Here is a 15814-nt window from a genome sequence, read left to right as displayed (position 1 = left end):
AAGATGTCTTTGCCAAGAGCGTCCAATAATGGGCATCATTTGTGTGCAAAAGACAGCACCAGGTGGGGTGAGCCAGGTGGTCTGTAACGGGAATGCTCACTTTTTCTCTGGTAGGCAAGATGCTGGGAGCTGGAAGAGGAGAGTTACAAAATGGGAATCTTGATAGGGATGAAAGTCCTGCCAATTTGGTAGCAGGCGTTGATACCCAAGGCAAGAAAAAGTGAAAGTGAAAGTTGCTCAGTTGTGTCTGACACTTTGCGACCGGATGGGCTACACAGTCATGGAATTCTTCAGGCCAGAAGAATCCTTTCTCCACGGGATCTTCCCAACCCAGGGATTGAACCCAGTTCTCCCACATTGCAGGCAGATTCTTTACCAGTTGTGCCACAAGGGGAGAAAGTGATGGTAAAAAAATTTCCCCTGTGGAGATGGCTGAGGAACTGCAAGTGCACTGGTGTCCTGTAGCTGATGTTCAGTTGTTTATTATTCCACAGGAGGCCAGTTCCTCTTCATTCTTCCCAAACACTCAGAAGAGTCTGTTGTGCACAATGGCTTTTTCATTAGCAGTGTATTTTGGAAGAAATGAAGACCAAGGTGGCTGCACATAGCACTGGAAGAAGAGAGAAGTCACAGGAGAAGGACAAGTCAGTCAGTCAGTCAGTTCAGCCGCTCAGTCGTGTCTGACTCTTTGTGACCCCATGAATCACAGCACGCCAGGCCTCCCTGTCCATCACCAACTCCTGGAGTTTACTCAAACTCATGTCCATCGAGTCGGTGATGCCATCCAGCCATCTTATCCTCTGTCATCCCCTTCTCCTCCTGCCCCCAATCCCTCCCAGCCTTATAGGTATCAAGAATTCAGAAGAAGCAGGAAGTCTGAGCAAGAGGTAATTAGGATGCTACCTCTGGGGGACCACTGGGGGATACCCTGAAATCTGGAGGAGCAGGCTGTTCATCTCCCAGTTCATGGATTGAAGAGGCCAACTATTTCATTTGGATGTTAAAGGAAAGGGCACTTCTTTCCTTTCAGGCAACAAAAGGGATGTACTGTATTGCAGAAGAATGTGTGTACTTTCTTACTAGCAGCGCTATTTTAAGACATCTCTAAATCTTGGGCATCTTGATTTTGGAGGGCTCAAGTTATATTGTCACAATAAATACAGCACTGTATTTTGTTATATAAATGTGAAGCCATCTTGGTAATCTTGTTTTGATATTATTATACATTCTTGACATAATTATTAATTTACTTTTTATAGTGTTTTTTTTGACCCAACACATTTCTTAAAATCAGATCTTAAATATTTTAATCTACCTTTGCAAGGCTTACGAGCCTTCAGCCCTCTGCTTGCTTTAGCTAATGGATAAAATGTTCATATGTGAAAGTAAGCTCTTTCTTGAAGAGGTAAAGCCAATTCCCAAAGAAGTGTTATCAGCTTTCCTTGACAAACACAGATATTTCACTCACATCCAAAAATGACTTAGACCCTGAGTTTTCAAACAGGATTTCAGTAGGTTAATTAAAATAGCATAGAAATAATTTTTAGTGTAGGTCTTTATCTATAAGCCTTTTGGTAATCAATTAGGATCTTGTTTCTAATTAAAAAGCAAACAAAACAATACATATAGTAATTAGTAAATGAAAACCTTCAAAGTAAACCTCAAGGCCTGATAAGAACTGTATAATTTTTTTAAGCATTTTTTGTGTCAAGAGACTATTCAAAGTACAGGTTTTATAGATATTTTCCTTTCAAAGAGAATTCTCTTAGCTAATCAGATGCTGTGCGGCCTTGCCTTTAATTTTATCTGGCCAAGCTTCCCGCCATCTGTTTTCCCATAATGCTCTCACTCCTCCAGATGTTTGGCACAGCGTCTCAACTTGATGTCTATTTCTTCTTGTTCCCCTTCACCTCACATGAACCTTCCAAGTCATAATTCTTTAGAAATAGACACAAGGAGCTTTATTTCAAATCACCATTTTTACTGAAGGAGTTCCATCTCCAAGGTCAGTAGAAGTCAAAAAAATTTCTTATTGTAGAATTCCTTGGCTGTGTGCATTTTTTAAAAAGAAAGGAAGAAAAGAAACCAGAAGCATAAGATTGTTAAGCAATATCCTCATGTTCACATAAGCCAGGGACTCAGGAATGGGAATTAAACATCAAGAATTTTACTTTTGATTCTTTTTTAACATTTGATTTACTGAAAACTGAAGCTATTCTATCAGTCACTTGGCAGCTTCAACTTTGATCAATGCCGCTATTCAATAGGGGGTCAAATACCTGAAGGGAAATAAAAGAATTCTCTGGAACATATGGCAGGAAAGGATCATTTGTGTGTGCCTGCTGAAAAGACAAATGACTCGCGTTCTCAGCTCCCTTACTGTGGCCGTGTTCTCTGCCGCTCAGCTCATCATAGACAATCTTGGGCTCCAGCTAATCTGCTGCTTTTCAAAGCAAGCTAAATGGAAATAAAGGTTTAAATATCTGGAAACGAAGTTATGATTTAAGGAAAAAAAAAAAAAGCTAGCAGTCTGAAAAAATTTTCCTGACAAAGTGTACAGCATGTTAGGAAAATTCTTTTCTGAGACCACCTGCTGATATTCTATTTTATAACTAGAGAGAATACAGCCTTCTGGCCAAAACTTAGATGGAACTATAGCTTTTGGAAGAGGAAGGAAAAAATTACCCTAAACCTCATTGAGAACAGAAGTGGTTTTCATGGTACAAACAAATCTACAAGCTAGAAAAGCTCTCCTTGCTATCTTTTGAAAAATATTTTGTCCTTAAGGTCTCATGTGTTCCCTCTATTCTCCTACGTTTACTGCTGGAATCTAGGTCAAGTCATTATCAGCTCATGCTGCGCCTGGGCCATGGCCTCAACACGTATCTTCCCACTTCCAGGCTCACTCAATTGCATTGATCTATCCTCCTTGACCTCCTCCCAACGAGAACCCTGCATTGGTTTAGGAAAGATATCTCACAAGGTATTGGGGAAGAAGACAAAGCACCAAAGACCCACCCAAGGGTATGGATTTGTGTCAGAAAGGGAGTCAAGATGTGGACAGGGCTAGAGTCTGTCATACAGCGTGAAATAAATCAGAAAGAGAAAAGCAAGGATTGCATATTAACTCAAGTATGTGGGATCTAGAGAACTGGTACAGGTGAATTAGTTCCAGGGCAGGACAGAGATGCAGACATAACAAACAGAAGTGAGGACGTGGCGGGGAAGGGCAGCGTGGGATGAACTGGGAGAGTAGCGTTGGCATATACCAACACCACGGGCAATGTAGCTGCTAGGAAGCTGCTCCATAGCACAGGGAGCTCACCCTGGTGTTTGTGGTGACCTAGAGAGGCGGGATGGTGGTGGGGACGGAGGTCCCTGGGGGAGGGCATGGATGTATACATATTGCTGATCGACTTCTTTGTATAGCAGAAATTAACACAAAGTTGTGAAGAATGATAAATAAATTTTTAAAAAGAGCTTCAGTCTACTTATGTGAGAATTATCTGGGAATAAGCTCAGGAGGTTGTTTCAAGAATGAACTGTGATAACATGTAAAAAAATCTGTGCCTTGCTTCTCACCCTATAGGCACTCAATGGGTCTTAGCTGCCACTGCCTGTCTCTTGTGAATTTTTCTGGCCACACCCTTTGTCTTGTGAATTTTCTTGCCACACTCTTTGTCTCTTGTGAATTTTTGCTTCTACTGGTCCTTTTACATGATTGCTCTCCCCTGCCAAGTTCAAAGTCTACTTACTTTGAAATACTATCATACATTATCACATCTGGCCTAGTAGTCTGACTAATAATGGCTCTCCCATCTCCTCTTACATATTGTAAACATCCCAAGAACATGCATCTTTATATTCCTTGTAGCATTTTAAAAGTTTGCAAATAGTGTATGCTCCGTATTTATTGAACAAATTCTCATTATTTACCAAAACTCTCAACATGATTTTCAATCATAAACATTTAAATTTAATCCATTAAGAACTAAAAAATCAGGTGGAATCTCTCTACTAAACATTTCTCACCCAGTTTCTAAGGATCACATCTTAAATAACAAGCCATATTCTCTTGAAGATGTCTATTCCTGCCAAGGTCATCACCAGTACAATGTTTTGACATAAATCAAGTCAATAATAAGAGACTGAATAGAACTTATTTCAAGCTCACACAAATGAAGGAAGAAAAATAAAAATCCCTTAAAAAAGAGCTGCCAAACATTGGACAGCCTGCTAATGTTAAAAAAAATGAGATGTTTCTTTTCACCATCCCCAAATTATTGAGATGGCAGGTGTGCCTGTTTTATGTTGTTGCTTATGTCTGTGATTGAGAAGTAAACTTTGCCTGTAGCCAGTTAATCATCTGAGCCTTTTGGAAAACTTAATTGAGAGGTCATTATTTGCTTTGCTTCCTTCTTCCTCCGCATCTCCACAGCATATCAGCAATCATAGTGATGCATCACTCTGCTGGTAATTCATACGGTATATTCAGAACCACAGATCATGGCTGCTTCAGACCTGCCAGATGTTCCAAGTCTCTTGCTGCAATTAAGTTCCAACACAGCCCAATTTGAAAGAGATGGAGAAACCACAGTTCTAATTAAGAATATTCATGAGTTTGCACCTTGGAAAGCCAGAAATCACACAATATCCCAGAGTGGACAATATCCTTTCCTTTGAGAAGACAGAAAAAATGCAATTTAAAATAAGTCACCAGATATGCACTAGGGGAAGCTCTGAAGTGAAACAAAAGGTGTGGGATTGAATGAACTATTTGAACTCTCAGCTAAACCTGCCTTAATAAGAATTTAAAGGGCTAGATCAGGGCTCCTAACACTGATCAAACATTATCATCTGAGAAGCTTAAAAAAGAAAATCATCCTTGCCTGGGTCCACTGCAGAGCTAGTCTAGATCAAGAAGAAGAAACAGTATTGTTGTGAGTATTCCCATCTCCACACAGGAGTCACCGCTAGACTGTTGCTATGGTAACCACAAACTGTGTTCTTCTTAGACATTTAAAATGAGAACTCAAGGCATCTTCAGCTGGACTAGAACCAGGTGCCAGCATTTGGAGTAGGCTCAGCCAACCAAATTAGGCAAGGCTGAGACTTTCTGCTACACCTACGATAAGTGATCAGAGCATCTTCAGAAGAAATATAGGAAATGATCTTCATTAGGATACTTGCCTGAGGTGGTAGAGTTCACACTTTGTGAACCGTTTTATGTTGAGTGTATTGTGATCCCTGGAATTAGAACCCTTGAAAAGATATTAAAACACAATATGGTGAGTTAAGGGATCAGGATTCAATGTCTATCATTAATTAGCTGTGAGATGGGTGAATTATTCCAACTTTCTGGGTAATGATCTCCTTACCTAATAAAGAAAAAGTTTCAAGGGGCAATTTTAGGGGTTCAAGGGGCCTTAGAGGCAGTTGTTTTATCCTACAGTGGACATCTGTTGTTCTGAACTTTCAAACCCCACTTTCCCTCTATTCTATAGCTGACCCTTGGTTTTTCTCCGGAAATCAATCTTCCCTCACTCTCAGGCTCTGTAGGTATGGACTCTACTCCTGGCTCCAGAGCCCAGCATGTCACCTAGGTCTGGCCAGTTGAAACACTGCATTCCCTGTTCATACAGTGAGTGGTTTAGGAATGTGACTCAAGTCAATCAAATTCAATGAAACTCAGTTCTGGGATTTTTTTTCCCCCCCCTGGAACTATGGTGCACAATAAACTCTTTTCTCTGGGTTTTAAGTTTTAGGAAGTAAGCTTGGAGCTGAGAGGAGAGATCTTGTCATCATAGAGGGATAACATGCCTGAGGATGAAGCCAACACAATACAAATTAGAGCTAACCAAAGGAGAGCTATCATTCCCTGGTGGCATAATTTAAAGCTCCTAGATCCAGCTATGCCTGAAGCTGTTAAGCCCTTTTCAGTAGTCTATATCAATAATGCCTCCCCTCTTGTAAATTAAGCCAGTTTGAATTGGATTTCTTTTACTGGCATCCAAAAAAGTTCTGATCAATACCAACTCCTCATTTTATAGGCTTTGGAAAATGACACCAAAGGTGGTGACTTGTCCAGATGTAGATAAAGTCAGAGGCAGGATTAGAACCAGCTTCTGAGCTTTCCAGTTCAAACACTTTCAAAGTACATCTAAACCTTGAATTTAAAAAAACAAAAAACCACAAAAAGTGCTGATTTCTTGGAAATTTCCATTTAACCAACTCTTTCCTCTGTTCCAGTAATATTATTCTTTGTAATTCTTGAGTGATTTCTTTTCTTTTTTTTTTTTTTATTATCTTATTTATTTATTTTTTTTATTGGTTGGAGGCTAATTACTTCACAACATTTCAGTGGGTTTTGTCATACATTGATATGAATCAGCCATGGATTTACACGTATTCCCCATCCCGATCCCCCCTCCCACCTCCCTCTCCACCCGATTCTTCTGGGTCTTCCCAGTGCACCAGGCCCGAGCACTTGTCTCATGCATCCCACCTGGGCTGGTGATCTGTTTCACCATAGATAGTATACATGCTGTTCTTTTGAAATATCCCACCCTCACATTCTCCCACAGAGTTCAAAAGTCTGTTCTGTATTTCTGTGTCTCTTTTTCTGTTTTGCATATAGGGTTATCATTATCACCTTTCTAAATTCCATATATATGTGTTAGTATGCTGTAATGTTCTTTATCTTTCTGGCTTACTTCACTCTGTATAATGGGCTCCAGCTTCATCCATCTCATTAGAACTGGTTCAAATGAATTCTTTTTAATGGCTGAGTAATATTCCATGGTGTATATGTACCACAGCTTCCTTATCCATTCATCTGCTGATGGGCATCTAGGTTGCTTCCATGTCCTGGCTATTATAAACAGTGTTGCGATAAACATTGGGGTGCATGTGTCTCTTTCAGATCTGGTTTCCTTGGTGTGTATGCCCAGGAGTGGTATTGCTGGGTCATATGGCAGTTCTATTTCCAGTTTTTTAAGAAATCTCCACACTGTTTTCCATAGCGGCTGTACTAGTTTGCATTCCCACCAACAGTGTAAGAGGGCTCCCTTTTCTCCACACCCTCTCCAGCATTTATTGCTTGTAGACTTTTGGATAGCAGCCATCCTGACTGGCGTGTAATGATACCTCATTGTGGTTTTGATTTGCATTTCTCTAATAATGAGTGATGTTGAGCATCTTTTCATGTGTTTGTTAGCCATCTGTATGTCTTCTTTGGAGAAATGTCTGTTTAGTTCTTTGGCCCATTTTTTGATTGGGTCATTTATTTTTCTGGAATTGAGCTGCAGGATTTGCTTGTATATTTTTGAGATTAATCCTTTGTCTGTTTCTTCATTTGCTATTATTTTCTCCCAATCTGAGGGCTGTCTTTTCACCTTACTTATAGTTTCCTTTGTAGTGCAAAAGCTTTTAAGTTTCATTAGGTCCCATTTGTTTAGTTTTGCTTTTATTTCCAATATTCTGGGAGGTGGGTCATAGAGGATCTTGCTGTGATTTATGTCGGAGAGTGTTTTGCCTATGTTCTCCTCTAGGAGTTTTATAGTTTCTGGTCTTACATTTAGATCTTTAATCCATTTTGAGTTTATTTTTGTGTATGGTGTTAGAAAGTGTTCTAGTTTCATTCTTTTACAAGTGGTTGACCAGTTTTCCCAGCACCACTTGTTAAAGAGGTTGTCTTTTTTCCGTTGTATATCCTTGCCTCCTTTGTCAAAGATAAGGTGTCCATAGGTTCGTGGATTTATCTCTGGGCTTTCTATTCTGTTCCATTGGTCTATATTTCTGTCTTTGTGCCAGTACCATACTGTCTTGATGACTGTGGCTTTGTAGTAGAGTCTGAAGTCAGGCAGGTTGATTCCTCCAGTTCCATTCTTCTTTCTTAAGATTGCTTTGGCTATTCGAGGTTTTTTGTATTTCCATACAAATTGTGAAATTATTTGTTCTAGTTCTGTGAAAAATACCGTTGGTAGCTTGATAGGGATTGCATTGAATCTATAGATTGCTTTGGGTAGAATAGCCATTTTGACAATATTGATTCTTCCAATCCATGAACACGGTATGTTTCTCCATCTGTTTGTGTCCTCTTTGATTTCTTTCATCAGTGTTTTATAGTTTTCTATGTATAGGTCTTTTGTTTCTTTAGGTAGATATACTCCTAAGTATTTTATTCTTTTTGTTGCAATGGTGAATGGTATTGTTTCCTTAATTTCTGAGTGATTTATTTTCTTGCAGCCTTTTACTATCTCTGAATTCACTTATTTTGTAATTAGTGTACCTACTAACCAAGTTAATGAGAAACAGACCTGGCAGCACTCCACCACTCAAATTATTATTTTGGTGCAGTTGAGAACAACTAAACAATAGGTTGTCTGAATTTCTATTTTTCATCATACTTATTTTTCAAATCTATTTTTCAATAGATTTTTCAGAATGTTGTAGCACTGAGACCTCAATTTCCCATTAGAGGCAGAAGAGGTGGATATCTTTAAAAAGAAGAATGCAGAATTAGGGCTTACTGTTTTGCTAAATGTGAAATGCCAGGCTGGATAAAACACAAGCTGGAATCAAAATGGCCAGGAGAAGTAACATCGACCTCAGATATACAGATGATAGCACTCTAGTAGCAGAAGGCAAAGAGGAACTAAAGAGCCTTTTGAGGAGGATGAAAGAGGAGAGTGAAAAAGCGGATTTAAAACTCAACATTCAAAAAACTAAGATTATGGCATCCAGTGCCACCACTTTAAACAAATAGAGAAAAAGTGGAACTAGTGACAGGTTTCATTTTCTTGGACTCCAAAATCACTGTGGATGGTGACTACAGCCATTAAATTAAAAGATGCTTGCTCCTTGGAAAGCTATGACAAACCTAGACAGCGTATTGAAAAGCAGAGACATCACTTTGCCAACAAGGATCCGTATAGGTTTTTCCAGTAGTGATATACAAGAGTGAGAATTGGACCATAAAGAAGGCTGAGTGCCGAAGAATTGATGCTTTTGAACTGTGGTGCTGGAGAAGACTCTTGAGAGTCCCTTGGTCAGCAAGGAGATCAAACAAGTCAATCTTAATAGAAATCAACCCTGAATAGTCAGTGGAAGGACTGATGCTGAAGCTGAAGCTCCAATCCTTTGGCCACCTGATGTGAAGAGCTGACTCACTGGAAAAGACACTGATACTGGGAAAGATTGAAGGCAAAAGAAGACTGGGATGGAAGAGGATCAGGTGGTTACATAGCATAACTGACTCAATGGACATGAATTTGAGCAAACTTAGGGGACAGTGAGTGGAGGACAGGGGAGCCTGGTGTGCTGCAGTCCATGGGGTCACAAAGAGTAAGACATGATTTGGCGGCTGAAAAACACAACAATTTTGCTAAAAATTGATCTCCATCAACCATTATTTTCAATCTGTAGCTAGTGAATTAAGAGCCAAATAATTAAATATTTTGCAAAACAGTGAATTCAGCTTAAGATCTTCATTCTACATAAACTGTGTATTCCAATCACCCATGACCCCTCTATTTAACATGTAAATTGAATCCTTATGAATTTTTCTTCCCCACTGAGCCCTGAGCTTCTATATGTCAGGGATCTTATTTTAAACATTTCCAAGTCTCGTGAACACTCAGTCACTATGCACTGTACATGTGCATGGGGTGGTGGTTAGGACACATGGCTGTTTCCAGTTTATTACTCAGAACATTGAATCAGCATGCTTGCTACAACTATCTCTGTGATCTGGTATCAAGTTCATTTGTCTGTTATTAGTATGTGTGAGAAGAGTTTGTAATATAGTCAAACTAATTTCATGTTTTGAAAGTTTCTGCACGGACCATTTCTAATCAAGCAGAATCTCGTGGGATTTTAGACCCTGAAGTGTCAGATCTAATTGTTATATTTTCATTTTCATGTCTTCAATAAGCAGCTAGAAATTAAATTATGGATTGACACTCGGGGGCTGTGTGAACTGTGAGAAGGTACATTCTCAAATCTTCTCAAGTCTTACTTGCTATCCTTCCAATTCATCTCACATCATCTGGGGTAGAGAAAGTGTGAACCTTTTTCATTTTACACACCTGGAGCTGCTGAAACCAACCAGAGAGAGACTAGACTAAGGAACATTATGGAGTTTTATGTTGTCACAGATACATGTGAATTTGTCAAGTTCTACCTCATTCAGAATAGAGAGACTGGGAATGCTTTTTCATCTAGAAAGGGATGATATGAAATTTATGGGTACGGATCTATTAATATTTATCTTTTAAACTAAAGAAAGAAATCAGAGCAATGTTTATTTAAAAAATAAGAGAACACATCCAAACAGCTTTTGCTGGAGAGTTCATTTTCTTTTTCCATTTAAAAGTGAAACATTGCATTAAAATTTGCATATTTATGTCAAAGGAGAGAGAGGCCAGATCTCCATGTGATATCTCATTCACTCCTCACAATACCCCTAAACACGTGAATATTATTATCCACATTTTATCAGTGAAAGACCATCTTTATGGAGGTGAAGTCAATGGTCCATGATCATGTAGCCAGTGAGCTGCTGAACTGGATGGAGGTCAGGTGTGCTTGCCTCACAGTTTCTGCCCTGACCACTCTGCTGCAGAGCTTCTCACGACATGGTCTCGACAGCTTGAGAAGACCTTCATGTATGAGCTGCAGGCTGTTCAGCTACATGCTTCACACCATTACCTCCACTGGTGCTTGTGAGTACTCTGTGACTGAGATATTACTGTCTGCACTTTGGAGATCAGGGAAGCGGCCTGGGTAACTTGCCCAAGGTCACAGAGCTCACATATGTGGCAGAATTGTGCTATTAGACACCACTCCTTCCTTCAGCTCATGTTTATTACACACAGCCTCTGTGCCAGGGTGAGAAGGAAATGCATGATTTCTGTTTTAGCTACTTTAAATATTAGTTAAATATTTTTTGAATGAAGGTATTGACTCATGCAGAAACTAAAGAACAGACATCATCAGAGCATTAGTGTTTCTGAAATCTGACTTTAGGCCTCCTGCAGGGCCCTCGAGTGCTGCCCTGGAACACTCTGAGAATTTCTGAGCTGATTTTGATCCATGTGCTTTGGAATCTAGGTCTTGCTAGACTTGGCTTACACCCTGGGCTAAAAGAAATCAGTGTCTTCCTTTCCGGTCTCTTTTGGGCCCTCCCTCACCAGTTCTCTCCTGCAGAGGAGAGGCTTGACCCTCTGATGCCCACCCACCCACTTGCCCCCTCACCCTCATTCCGTCCTCTTTCTTCTGCTGCCAGGCATCTCCAGGGAGAAGCTTATCTCAGCTGCTTCCGTTTCCACACCTCCCAGTTCTTCCTTAAGTCCCTCAGCTACCATTATCCTCACCCAAACCCCATAGGTTCAAAGTCACCCATGACCCCTGGTCACTAATCTAAATATTCTTTCCTAGTCATCTCCACCAGCTTCTGACTGGATGAAGTCCAGGTCTGATTTCCCTTGTTCTCTGCAGTCTTTGGGCTTGGAACAAAGTTCTGCTTTCCTCTCTGTGACTCTGATATAAACAGCTTTGCTGGTTGACTCCATGTTTCCTGAAGGTATTTTACACATTTTTGTGTTAGGCAAACAAAGCTATTTTCTTTTCTTGTCTTTTCAGTTGGATGCAGGCAGGGAGCAAATCATTTTTAATTTTAATTCTTTTTTTTTTTTACAAATACACTGAAGAATCATGCAATGCTGTCAGTGCTGGATGCAATCTTGGGCCACAAGTCTGCACACTCCTTTGCATCTGGTCCTGTGATGGCAGAACCTTTCATCTCTCCCTTATTGTTTACTATGTATAATTCCTGTGTTATCTTCAAAATAAAGAAACACACTATCTTTTCTCCGGTATGACTTTCATTGTTGAATTACCACTGCTGGATGTACCTTCTTTCTGAGCTCTGGTTTGCCTTTATTCACTGTGGCCATCCCCATGTCACCCACACCAGCTGCAGGAAGTCTATTTAGTCATCCCTTGCTCCCTTTCACAGAGATGATATACAAATTTTTGGCTCCTGTGTTGCCAGAGTGGTTGGTCACGGCTCCAACTGGAAGAGACAAGGAAATCTGGAGTTTTGCACCAGAGAACTTACCATGTCCCTACTTTGACATCTTGAATACCAGAAAGAGATAAAACGCAGCAATTTTCTTATTGGGTAGATGCAGTATGGCTTAGAGTACCAGTATAAAGGCCCAAAGGGAAGAGAAAAGTGAGGCTTCTGGTAAACTATTCAGAGTTTTTCTATTAGAAAGTCTAGAAAGGAGCAGCCTTGATTTCAGCACACATAGATGATCTGTACTTTAGAGATCAGATTGTGTGAGTATGTTTTCATTACCTAAGGTGTGAGTTGATGTATTTTTCAGTGTTTAGTGTTTGAATCTCTTGAATGTCCCTAATTCGATCTAAGACTTTGGGATGGTTTTCTAACACATTGAGACTCAGTCACCTCATATATGAAATGGAGGTGATTATGGTCCCTGCCCCATAGTATTGTTTGGAGAACTAAAGATATAATGCACATGTATTAGTTTCCTGTAGCTGCTGTAACAGATTATCACAACCATACTGGTTTGAAACAACAAAAATGTATTCTCCCACAATTCTGGAGCCCAGAAGTCTGAATCCAAGGTAGCAGTAGGGCAATACTTCTGCCGGAGGTTCTAGAGGAGAATTTTCTCCATGCCTCTTCCAACCTCTGATGTCTGCTGGAATTTCTTGGTGTTCATTGGGTTTGTATTCACATCACTCAAATTTCTGCCTCTGTCTTCACATTGCCTTATCTTCTGTTTGGGTGAGACAAAGCTCCATCTCTCTCTGATGATATTTAGGGTCCACTCAGAGAATTCTAGTGGAAACAGTGACAGACTTTATTTTCTTGGGCTAGGCACAGCAGCCATGAAATTAAAAGATGCCTGCTCCTTGGAAGAAAAACTATGACAAACTTTGCATGTTAAAAAGCAGAGATATCACTTTGCTGACAAAGGTCTGTATAGTCAAAGCTATGGTTTTTCCAGTAGTCATGTACGGGTGTGAGATTTGGACCATAAAATAAGCTGAGTGCTGAAGAATTGATGGTTTGGAATTGTGGTGCTGGAGAAGACTCTTGAGAGTCCCTTGGACTGCAAGGAGATCAAACCAGTCAACCCCAAAGAAGATCAGTCCTGAATATTCATTGGAAGGACTGATGCTGATGCTCCAGTACTTTGACTACCTGATGAGAATGTCTGACTCGTTGGAAAACACCCTGATGCTGGGAAAGACTGAAGGCAAAAGGAGAAGAGGGCGGCAGAGGATAGATAGTTAGACAGCATCACTGACTCAATGGAAATGAATTTGAGCAAATTCCGTGAGACAGTGGAAGACAGGGAGACAGGTGTGCTGTAGTCCATGGAGTCGCAAAGACTTGGACACAACTTAGAGATTGAATAGCAACAACAATAGAGAATTCAGTTATCTACTCATTTTTAGATCCTTACTGTACTCATATTTGCAAAGACTTTTTTTTTTTTCCCTGAATGAAATGATAGTCACAGGTTACTAGGAGTAGGAGAAGGAAATGGCAACATACTCCAGTATTGTTGCCTGGAAAATGCCATGGATTGAGGAGCCTGGTAGGCTACAGTCCATGGGGTTGCAAAGAGTCAGAGACGACTGAGTGATTTCACTTGGAAACCGCTATCAGCCTATCACACCAAATTATCACAGCTATCACATCAAATTTCACATCTTGAAAGGTGTGACCTGTTTCCTTCATCTCGGTACTTCCCACAACATCTAGAACTGTGACTAGAGGCTGATGGGTGCACAGGAATTCCTAAGTTATTAGTAAGTAAGTAAATAATAAACTACCAAAAAGGTTCATGCTTGGATCAATGATGGAAGTGTTTGTGCCTCTCAATTAAAAAAAATTAAAACTGTGGGGGTGTTCAGTTAACATCCACTGAATGAAATCCTAATATTAAGATTTTATAACTAGTCAGTAGTTTGATGGGCTCCCCAGGTGGCTCAGACGGTAAAGAATCTGCCTGCAAAGCAGGAGACGCAGGTTCGATTCCTGGGTCGGGAAGATCTCTTGGGTTGGAGAAGGGAATGGCAACCCACTCCAGTATTCTTGCCTGGAGAATCCCCATGGACAGAGAAGCCTGGTGGGGTACAGTCCATGGGGTCACAAAGGGTCAGATACAACTGAGTGACTAAGCCCAGCAATTTGATAACAGTATTAAATTATTATAAACATTTAAAATTTCAATTAAAAAATTGTAATATGTACCAAGCTATGTCCATTCAGTCCAATCCCATCCTGAGCAGTTTCACACTCGAAGAAGCATAACACAAAAAGGGATTCCAGTGTTTACACACACTTCTCTCAGACGTTTAAAGGTCTGAGCACAAGTGCACAGCAATTCATTAAATCTTCTAGTCTAGTCTCTCATCTGCTCTTCAAGCTTCTGGAACAATGGAGCCTCTCACTGTTTTGACCCCAAAGAGCACTTCCATTCATGATGTCCTACTATGCTGGGCCTTTCTCAGTAAGCGTGGCCACACCCTCTGTTTACCTCGCCTCTCTCTCACCCAGGAGGCTGGGGTGGGGAGGTGGGGAACATGGTCTCTCTCTTAGGACACAGATGGAGGGTACACCCTGGAGGACTTGGAATTGACCAGCCACTGTTTGACTGAACCAGCTGACTTTTACTTCTTGTCTCCTTAGAGGGTTCACCAATCACAGAAATATTTTAGCTCTCCCCTGGTGATATATACAATATCTAGAAATCAGATGTTTGGCAAATAGCCCACCTGGGTCCAGTCAAAATAAGATGAATAATTCTTCAACTAGTGTGAGATTAAAAAGACAGTGTCTGTTTGTGTGTACAAATCCATTTTCTTTCTTAAAATCTCCGAAATCACAAAACCTGCACCACAGTAGGCTCTGCACTTTTCACTGCCAAGGAGAAAATGCAAAATAAAGGCCCGCTACTGAATGGATTGCACCGACAGAGGAGAGCCATGCCACATTAAATTCAATAAACCACTCAAGCTTCTGATTGAATATATTATGGGAACTCTACAGGCTACAGTTTAAAAGATTAGTCCAGGAAGAAACAATATACTACTGTATTGGCTTTCTTGCTGGCAGTCTCAGCTTCAGGCACAAGAGGATGCTACCTGATAGTTGCCATGGTAACCATGCAAGTACTCAGCTGGAGCATTTTCAAACCAAAAAATAGAACATCATACACGAGTTTGTTGTTTAAAGTGGAAGAGGATAGGCAGCAGCTTTGAAAATGGGAGCCTCCCGGTATATATTCTGCAATGTCAGGCTCACGAGTCTTCTGATTTTTGTGAGGCTGGTTGAGGCTGCCATGGCATGCCTGCCTGTGGGTGGCCAAAACTGGCGGTATCCTTGGTGACTTTCAGGGTGAAAAAATAGGATAAGAGGTGCACCTGTGATTCGGTGGAGGTTGGAGAGGACTTTCCGTCCTGCAGAGACTGGGGCTTGCCAACTTCCCCCAAACTGTAGCCCTGTAAGGTCTTACTGAATCTGCCAGGTCCTCTATTCACAATAGTTATAGATCCACTTGGCCTAATGCATTCTGCCTAACTCAGCATCCATGCTCTGCACACCAGTTCTTTGTTGGTTATAGCTTTTGAAAGACTGAGGGATTTATTCAATGGTCCTTTCAACCTATCTGAACATCTGCCCTACAAAATGAGGTTCCTGCCTTCCTTCTGCCTTCAGCTGCCTCTCTTGTAAGCACTGCTCCTTCCCTGGCATCCTCTTCTCTTT

At 40.6% G+C, this 15814-nt stretch overlaps 1 pseudogene; it reads right to left on the bottom strand.

The window, feature by feature from the left end:
• Positions 1-11713: 11713 nt before the first annotated feature.
• Positions 11714-12140, bottom strand: LOC122698949 (annotated as a pseudogene).
• Between the last annotated feature and the right edge of the window lie 3674 nt (positions 12141-15814).

The sequence above is a fragment of the Cervus elaphus genome, chromosome 8 (assembly GCF_910594005.1).
Source record: "Cervus elaphus chromosome 8, mCerEla1.1, whole genome shotgun sequence".
In the NCBI taxonomy this organism is placed as follows: Eukaryota; Metazoa; Chordata; class Mammalia; order Artiodactyla; family Cervidae; genus Cervus; species Cervus elaphus.
Note: the sequence above shows the minus strand (reverse complement) of the source record. Positions and strands in the feature narration are given on the sequence as shown.